We start from the raw sequence: 9,808 nt of genomic DNA on the forward strand, positions 1-9,808 counted from the left end.
GTGGCAGGCCTCCCAGGAGGGAGGGCAAGTTGAGGGGGCTGGAGGGCCAGGGAGGAGGGGCCGGAGGGCCAGGGAGGAGGGGCTGGAGGATCAGGGAGGAAGGGCGGAGGGCCAGGGAGGAGGGGCCGGAGGGCCAGGGAGGAGGGGCTGGAGGATCAGGGAGGAGGGGGCTGGAGAGCCAGGGAGGAGGGGCCAGAGGGCCAGGGAGGAGGGGCCGGAGGGCCAGGGAGGAGGGGGCCGGAGGGCCAGGGAGGAGGGGCCAGAGGGCCAGGGAGGAGGGGCCGGAGGGCCAGGGAGGAGGGGCTGGAGGGCCAGGGAGGAGGGGCTGGAGGATCAGGGAGGAGGGGTGGAGGGCCAGGGAGGAGGGGCTGGAGGATCAGGGAGGAGGGGCCGGAGGGCCAGGGAGGAGGGGCCAAAGGGCCAGGGAGGAGGGGCTGGAGGGCCAGGGAAGAGGGGCCGGAGGGCCAGGGAGGAGGGGCTGGAGGATCAGGGAGGAGGGGCCGGAGGGCCAGGGAGGAGGGGCCAGAGGGCCAGGGAGGAGGGGCCGGAGGGCCAGGGAGGAGGGGCTGGAGGATCAGGGAGGAGGGGCCGGAGGATCAGGGAGGAGGGGCTGGAGAGCCAGGGAGGAGGGGCCAGAGGGCCAGGGAGGAGGGGCCGGAGGGCCAGGGAGGAGGGGGCCGGAGGGCCAGGGAGGAGGGGCCGGAGGGCCAGGGAGGAGGGGCCGGAGGGCCAGGGAGGAGGGGCTGGAGGGCCAGGGAGGAGGGGCTGGAGGATCAGGGAGGAGGGGTGGAGGGCCAGGGAGGAGGGGCTGGAGGATCAGGGAGGAGGGGTGGAGGGCCAGGGAGGAGGGGCTGGAGGATCAGGGAGGAGGGGCCGGAGGGCCAGGGAGGAGGGGCCAGAGGGCCAGGGAGGAGGGGCTGGAGGGCCAGGGAAGAGGGGCCGGAGGGCCAGGGAGGAGGGGCTGGAGGATCAGGGAGGAGGGGCCGGAGGGCCAGGGAGGAGGGGCCAGAGGGCCAGGGAGGAGGGGCTGGAGGATCAGGGAGGAGGGGCTGGAGGATCAGGGAGGAGGGGGCTGGAGGGCCAGGGAGGAGGGGCCAGAGGGCCAGGGAGGAGGGGCCGGAGGGCCAGGGAGGAGGGGGCCGGAGGGCCAGGGAGGAGGGGCCGGAGGATCAGGGAGGAGGGGCTGGAGGATCAGGGAGGAGGGGGCCGGAGGGCCAGGGAGGAGGGGCTGGAGGATCAGGGAGGAGGGGCTGGAGGATCAGGGAGGAGGGGCTGGAGGATCAGGGAGGAGGGACCGGAGGGCCAGGGAGGAGGGGTTGGAGGATCAGGGAGGAGGGGCTGGAGGGCCAGGGAGGAGGGGCTGGAGGGCCAGGGAGGAGGGGCCGGAGGGCCAGGGAGGAGGGGCTGGAGGATCAGGGAGGAGGGGCCGGAGGATCAGGGAGGAAGGGCGGAGGGCCAGGGAGGAGGGGCCGGAGGATCAGGGAGGAGGGGCCGGAGGGCCAGGGAGGAGGGGCTGGAGGATCAGGGAGGACGGGGCCGGAGGGCCAGGGAGGAGGGGCTGGAGGATCAGGGAGGAGGGGTGGAGGGCCAGGGAGGAGGGGCTGGAGGATCAGGGAGGAGGGGCGGAGGGCCAGGGAGGAGGGGCTGGAGGATCAGGGAGGAGGGGCCGGAGGATCAGGGAGGAAGGGCGGAGGGCCAGGGAGGAGGGGCCGGAGGATCAGGGAGGAGGGGCCGGAGGGCCAGGGAGGAGGGGCTGGAGGATCAGGGAGGAGGGGGCCGGAGGGCCAGGGAGGAGGGGCTGGAGGATCAGGGAGGAGGGGTGGAGGGCCAGGGAGGAGGGGCTGGAGGATCAGGGAGGAGGGGTGGAGGATCAGGGAGGAGGGGTGGAGGATCAGGGAGGAGGGGTGGAGGATCAGGGAGGAGGGGCTGGAGGATCAGGGAGGAGGGGTGGAGGGCCAGGGAGGAGGGGCTGGAGGATCAGGGAGGAGGGGTGGAGGGCCAGGGAGGAGGGCTGGAGGATCAGGGAGGAGGGGCTGGAGGATCAGGGAGGAGGGGCGGAGGGCCAGGGAGGAGGGGCGGAGGGCCAGGGAGGAGGGGGCTGGAGGGCCAGGGAGGAGGGGCTGGAGGATCAGGGAGGAGGGGCGGAGGGCCAGGGAGGAGGGGCTGGAGGATCAGGGAGGAGGGGCGGAGGGCCAGGGAGGAGGGGCTGGAGGATCAGGGAGGAGGGGTGGAGGGCCAGGGAGGAGGGGCTGGAGGATCAGGGAGGAGGGGTGGAGGGCCAGGGAGGAGGGGCTGGAGGATCAGGGAGGAGGGGTGGAGGATCAGGGAGGAGGGGTGGAGGATCAGGGAGGAGGGGTGGAGGATCAGGGAGGAGGGGCTGGAGGATCAGGGAGGAGGGGTGGAGGGCCAGGGAGGAGGGGCTGGAGGATCAGGGAGGAGGGGTGGAGGGCCAGGGAGGAGGGCTGGAGGATCAGGGAGGAGGGGCTGGAGGATCAGGGAGGAGGGGCGGAGGGCCAGGGAGGAGGGGCGGAGGGCCAGGGAGGAGGGGGCTGGAGGGCCAGGGAGGAGGGGCTGGAGGATCAGGGAGGAGGGGCGGAGGGCCAGGGAGGAGGGGCTGGAGGATCAGGGAGGAGGGGCGGAGGGCCAGGGAGGAGGGGCTGGAGGATCAGGGAGGAGGGGTGGAGGGCCAGGGAGGAGGGGCTGGAGGATCAGGGAGGAGGGGTGGAGGGCCAGGGAGGAGGGGCTGGAGGATCAGGGAGGAGGGGGCTGGAGGGCCAGGGAGGAGGGGCTGGAGGATCAGGGAGGAGGGGTGGAGGCCAGGGAGGAGGGGCTGGAGGATCAGGGAGGAGGGGTGGAGGATCAGGGAGGAGGGGCTGGAGGATCAGGGAGGAGGGGTGGAGGGCCAGGGAGGAGGGCTCAGACATGCACTTGGCCCCTCGTTGACAGCTGCTCTTTCTCACAGGTGGAGCCAGCTAGAAGCGCCCAGGTCTGCGGTGGGTGAGGCCGCCCCGCTGTCTCCTCCCAGAGCAGCCGTGAAATTGATATTTAAAACTAATTGTATGGCTCCCTGGGCAGCTGGCCGGTGGAGGGGGAGAGGGCTGCGCCTCTCCACCTTGCCGCAGGCCGCGCGGTGCCCCGCCGTCCAGCAGGTGGACGGGGGAGGACACCGGTGCTTATCTCCTCCAGACAGCCCAGGCCGCCTGCGGGCCGTGCCCCTCCCCCAGCGTCCCTGCCCGAGGGGCCTCCGATCTCATAACATCCAATTACTGCCCCGCTGCTGTCTGGAGCTCGGATCAAATCGCTCCGCTGCAGTGAGGAGCCCCAAACAGGTCAATCTCGGCCGGTTAGACACGGTGTCCAGCGTGAGGCCGCACGCAGCCCGCCCCGAGAACCAGAGGTGGACATGTGGCCGGGGCCGGGGGCTCGGCTGCCCTCCGTCCATCCATCCCCGCCCCCCCCCGTGGTGCGGGCGTGGGCTCCAGGCTGCGTACCCGCATGTGGTCTGAGCGTGCAGGGCCCATGACCTTCAGAAGGCCACCCACGACCTTGGGATGGTCACTCTGCAGTTCTGTGGGCCTCCTGGCTGTGGGGTGGCCCCAATCACTGAGCAGGGCCCCTCCAGATCCACACCCACCAGAGCCTGCCACCGGCTTTCTTGGGACTTTGTAGCCAATTAAGAGGAGGTCACCGAGGAGGGGGTGGGTCCCCCACACACGGCAGCACTACCAGTGGCGGACACAGGGGACGCTGGGAGAGGCGAGGGACCCGGACTCCCAGGAGAGCCAGGGGTGTGGACGGCTGGGCTGCAGTGGGGGGAGGGTGTGGACGGCTGGGCTTCAGTGTGGGGGGAGGGGGTGTGGACGGCTGGGCTGCAGTGGGGGGGAAGGGCCTTCTGCTGTCTGGGCCTGGGAGCCACTGCTCCGTCCTGCTGTGCACGCCCTCCTGACCTCTGCCCTCCTTCCCCCTTCCGCCACCGGGCATCCTGGACCCTCTGAGGCCACAAACAGTTCACTGATTGAGCACCTTCCCACTCCACACCACCTTGTTCCTCTGCCTATCTGCATCCAGAATCTTCTCCCAGGCCCAGCCACTCACCAGAGAGGCTCCCTGTGGCTCCTGCTTCTATCCCACCTGCTCAGATGCGCTCACCCCACCTCCGGAGATGCGCTGTCCCCACCTGCTCAGATGCGCTGTCCCCACCTGCTCAGATGCGCTGTCCCCACCTGCTCAGATGCGCTGTCCCCACCTGCTCAGATGCGCTCACCCCACCTGCTCAGATGCGCTCACCCCACCTGCTCAGATGCGCTCACCCCACCTGCTCAGATGCGCTGTCCCCACCTGCTCACATGCGCTCACCCCACCTGCTCACATGCGCTCACCCCACCTGCTCAGATGCGCTGTCCCCACCTGCTCACATGCGCTCACCCCACCTGCTCAGATGCGCTGTCCCCACCTGCTCAGATGCGCTCACCCCACCTGCTCAGATGCGCTCACCCCACCTGCTCAGATGCGCTGTCCCCACCTGCTCAGATGCGCTGTCCCCACCTGCTCAGATGCGCTGTCCCCACCTGCTCACATGCGCTCACCCCACCTGCTCACATGCGCTCACCCCACCTGCTCACATGCGCTCACCCCACCTGCTCACATGCGCTCACCCCACCTGCTCAGATGCGCTGTCCCCACCTGCTCAGATGCGCTCACCCCACCTGCTCAGATGCGCTGTCCCCACCTGCTCAGATGCGCTGTACCCACCTGCTCAGATGCGCTCACCCCACCTGCTCAGATGCGCTGTCCCCACCTGCTCACATGTGCTCACCCCACCTGCTCAGATGCGCTGTCCCCACCTGCTCAGATGCGCTCACCCAACCTGCTCAGATGCGCTGTCCCCACCTGCTCAGATGCGCTCACCCCACCTGCTCAGATGCGCTCACCCCACCTGCTCAGATGCGCTCACCCCACCTGCTCAGATGCGCTGTCCCCACCTGCTCAGATGCGCTGTCCCCACCTGCTCACATGCGCTCACCCCACCTGCTCAGATGCGCTGTCCCCACCTGCTCAGATGCACTCACCCCACCTGCTCAGAGGCGCTCACCCACCTGCTCAGAGGCGCTGTCCCCACCTGCTCAGATGCGCTCACCCCACCTGCTCAGATGCGCTGTCCCCACGTGCTCAGATGCACTCACCCCACCTGCTCAGAGGCGCTCACCCACCTGCTCAGATGCGCTCACCCCACCTGCTCAGATGCACTCACCCCACCTGCTCAGATGCGCTCACCCAACCTGCTCAGATGCGCTCACCCCACCTGCTCAGATGCGCTCACCCCACCTGCTCAGATGCGCTCACCCCACCTGCTCAGATGCGCTCACCCCACCTGCTCAGATGCGCTGTCCCCACCTGCTCAGATGCGCTGTCCCCACCTGCTCAGATGCACTGTCCCCACCTGCTCAGATGCGCTCACCCCACCTGCTCAGATGCACTCACCCCACCTGCTCAGATGCACTCACCCCACCTACTCAGATGCACTCACCCCACCTGCTCAGATGCGCTGTCCCCACCTGCTCAGATGCACTGTCCCCACCTGCTCAGATGCACTGTCCCCACCTGCTCAGATGCGCTCACCCCACCTGCTCAGATGCGCTCATCTCACCTGCTCAGATGCGCTGTCCCCACCTGCTCAGATGCGCTCACCCCACCTGCTCAGATGCGCTCATCTCACCTGCTCAGATGCGCTGTCCCCACCTGCTCAGATGCGCTGTCCCCACCTGCTCAGATGCGCTGTCCCCACCTGCTCAGATGCGCTCACCCCACCTGCTCAGATGCACTCACCCCACCTGCTCAGATGCGCTGTCCCCACCTGCTCAGATGCACTCACCCCACCTGCTCAGATGCGCTGTCCCCACCTGCTCAGATGCGCTCACCCCACCTGCTGAGATGCGCTCACCCCACCTGCTCAGATGCGCTGTCCCCACCTGCTCAGATGCGCTCACCCCACCTGCTCAGATGCACTCACCCCACCTGCTCAGATGCGCTCACCCCACCTGCTCAGATGCACTCACCCCACCTGCTCAGATGCACTCACCCCACCTGCTCAGATGCGCTGTCCCCACCTGCTCAGATGCGCTGTCCCCACCTGCTCAGATGCACTGTCCCCACCTGCTCAGATGCGCTCACCCCACCTGCTCAGATGCACTCACCCCACCTACTCAGATGCACTCACCCCACCTGCTCAGATGCACTCACCCCACCTGCTCAGTTGCGCTGTCCCCACCTGCTCAGATGCGCTGTCCCCACCTGCTCAGATGCACTGTCCCCACCTGCTCAGATGCGCTGTCCCCACCTGCTCAGATGCGCTCACCCCACCTGCTCAGATGCACTCACCCCACCTGCTCAGATGCACTCACCCCACCTGCTCAGTTGCGCTGTCCCCACCTGCTCAGATGCGCTGTCCCCACCTGCTCAGATGCACTGACCCCACCTGCTCAGATGCGCTGTCCCCACCTGCTCAGATGCGCTCACCCCACCTGCTCAGATGCGCTGTCCCCACCTGCTCAGATGCGCTCACCCCACCTGCTCAGATGCACTGTCCCCACCTGCTCCGATGCACTCACCCCACCTGCTCAGATGCACTCACCCCACCTGCTCAGATGCGCTCACCCCACCTGCTCAGATGCACTGTCCCCACCTGCTCAGATGCGCTCACACCACCTGCTCAGATGCGCTCACCCCACCTGCTCAGATGCGCTGTCCCCACCTGCTCAGATGCGCTGTCCCCACCTGCTCAGATGCGCTGTCCCCACCTGCTCAGATGCGCTCACCCCACCTGCTCAGATGCACTGTCCCCACCTGCTCAGATGCGCTCACACCACCTGCTCAGATGCACTGTCCCCACCTGCTCAGATGCGCTGTCCCCACCTGCTCAGATGCGCTGTACCCACCTGCTCAGATGCGCTGTCCCCACCTGCTCACATGCGCTCACCCCACCTGCTCAGATGCGCTGTCCCCACCTGCTCAGATGCGCTGTCCCCACCTGCTCAGATGCGCTCACCCCACCTGCTCAGATGCGCTGTCCCCACCTGCTCAGATGCACTCACCCCACCTGCTCAGATGCGCTCACCCCACCTGCTCCGATGCGCTCACTCCACCTGCTCAGATGCGCTGTCCCCACCTGCTCAGATGCGCTCACCCCACCTGCTCAGATGCACTCACCCCACCTGCTCAGATGCGCTGTCCCCACCTGCTCAGATGCACTCACCCCACCTGCTCAGATGCACTGTCCCCACCTGCTCAGATGCGCTCACCCCACCTGCTCAGATGCACTGTCCCCACCTGCTCAGATGCGCTCACCCCACCTGCTCAGATGCGCTCACCCCACCTGCTCAGATGCGCTCACCCCACCTGCTCAGATGCGCTGTCCCCACCTGCTCAGATGCACTCACCCCACCTGCTCAGATGCGCTGTCCCCACCTGCTCAGATGCGCTGTCCCCACCTGCTCAGATGCGCTGTCCCCACCTGCTCACATGTGCTCACCCCACCTGCTCAGATGCGCTGTCCCCACCTGCTCAGATGCGCTCACCCCACCTGCTCAGATGCGCTGTCCCCACCTGCTCAGATGCGCTCACCCCACCTGCTCAGATGCGCTCACCCCACCTGCTCAGATGCGCTGTCCCCACCTGCTCAGATGCGCTCACCCCACCTGCTCAGATGCGCTGTCCCCACCTGCTCAGATGCACTCACCCCACCTGCTCAGATGCGCTCACCCCACCTGCTCCGATGCGCTCACTCCACCTGCTCAGATGCGCTGTCCCCACCTGCTCACATGCGCTCACCCCACCTGCTCCGATGCGCTGTCCCCACCTGCTCAGATGCGCTGTCCCCACCTGCTCAGATGCACTCACCCCACCTGCTCAGATGCGCTCACCCCACCTGCTCAGATGCGCTGTCCCCACCTGCTCAGATGCGCTGTCCCCACCTGCTCAGATGCGCTCACCCCACCTGCTCAGATGCACTCACCCCACCTGCTCAGATGCGCTGTCCCCACCTGCTCACATGCGCTCACCCCACCTGCTCAGATGCGCTGTCCCCACCTGCTCAGATGCGCTGTCCCCACCTGCTCAGATGCACTCACCCCACCTGCTCAGATGCGCTCACCCCACCTGCTCAGATGCGCTGTCCCCACCTGCTCAGATGCGCTGTCCCCACCTGCTCAGATGCGCTCACCCCACCTGCTCAGATGCACTCACCCCACCTGCTCAGATGCGCTGTCCCCACCTGCTCAGATGCGCTGTCCCCACCTGCTCAGATGCGCTGTCCCCACCTGCTCAGATGCGCGCTGTCCCCACCTGCTCAGATGCGCTCACACCACCTGCTCAGATGCGCTCACCCCACCTGCTCAGATGCGCTCACCCCACCTGCTCAGATGCACTCACCCCACCTGCTCAGTTGCGCTGTCCCCACCTGCTCAGATGCACTGTCCCCACCTGCTCAGATGCGCTCACCCCACCTGCTCAGATGCGCTCACACCACCTGCTCAGATGCACTCACCCCACCTGCTCAGATGCGCTGTCCCCACCTGCTCAGGTGTGCTCACCCAACCAGGCCACGTGGCTCTGCATTACCTGTTGTCCCACATGGAGGCTTTCTGGGTCATGCTCTGCTCTCAGGCCAGTCAGCCGGCACCAGGAGAAGGAACTGTGTGCAACGGCACCACCACTGCTGTCTCCACCACTACCTCTACCACCATCATCATCACCACACCATCACCACCACCATCATCACCACCATCATCACCACCATCACCACCACCATCACCACCACCACCACCACACCATCACCACCACCACCTCCACCACCATCACCATCACCACCCTCATCACCACCACACCAGCACCATCATCACCACCATCACCACCACCATCATCACCACCACCATCATCACCACACCATCACCACCACCATCATCACCACCACCACCACACCATCACCACCACCATCATCACCACCACACCATCACCACCACCATCATCACCACCACCACCACACCACCACCACACCATCACCACCACCATCACCACCACCATCATCACCACCATCATCACCACCACCACCACACCACCACCACACCATCACCACCACCATCATCACCACCATCACCACCACCATCACCACCACCACCACACCATCACCACCACCATCACCACCATCACCATCACCACCCTCATCACCACCACACCAGCACCATCATCACCACCAGCACCACCACCATCATCACCACCATCATCACCACCACACCATCACCACCACCATCATCACCACCATCATCACCACCATCACCACCACCACCACTACACCATCACCACCACCATCACCACCACCATCACCATCACCACCCTCATCACCACCACACCAGCACCATCATCACCACCATCACCACCACCATCATCACCACCACACCAGCACCATCATCACCACCATCACCACCACCATCATCACCACCATCATCATCACCATCACCACCACCATCACCACCACCACCATCATCACCACCACCACCAACCACCACCACCACCATCACCATCACCATCACCCTCATCACCACCACCACCATCACCACCATCACCACCACCCTCATCACCACCACCACCATCACCACCATCACCACCACCATCATCACCACCACCATCATCACCATCATCACCACCACCACTACCACCACCACCACCACCACCATCACCACCACCACCATCATCACCATCTTCACCACCACCACCACCACCACCATCACCACCACCACCACACTAGCAGCTTCAC

The sequence above is a fragment of the Dipodomys spectabilis genome, unplaced genomic scaffold (genome assembly GCF_019054845.1).
Source record: "Dipodomys spectabilis isolate Male_0828 unplaced genomic scaffold, ASM1905484v1 ptg000594l, whole genome shotgun sequence".
In the NCBI taxonomy this organism is placed as follows: domain Eukaryota; kingdom Metazoa; phylum Chordata; class Mammalia; order Rodentia; family Heteromyidae; genus Dipodomys; species Dipodomys spectabilis.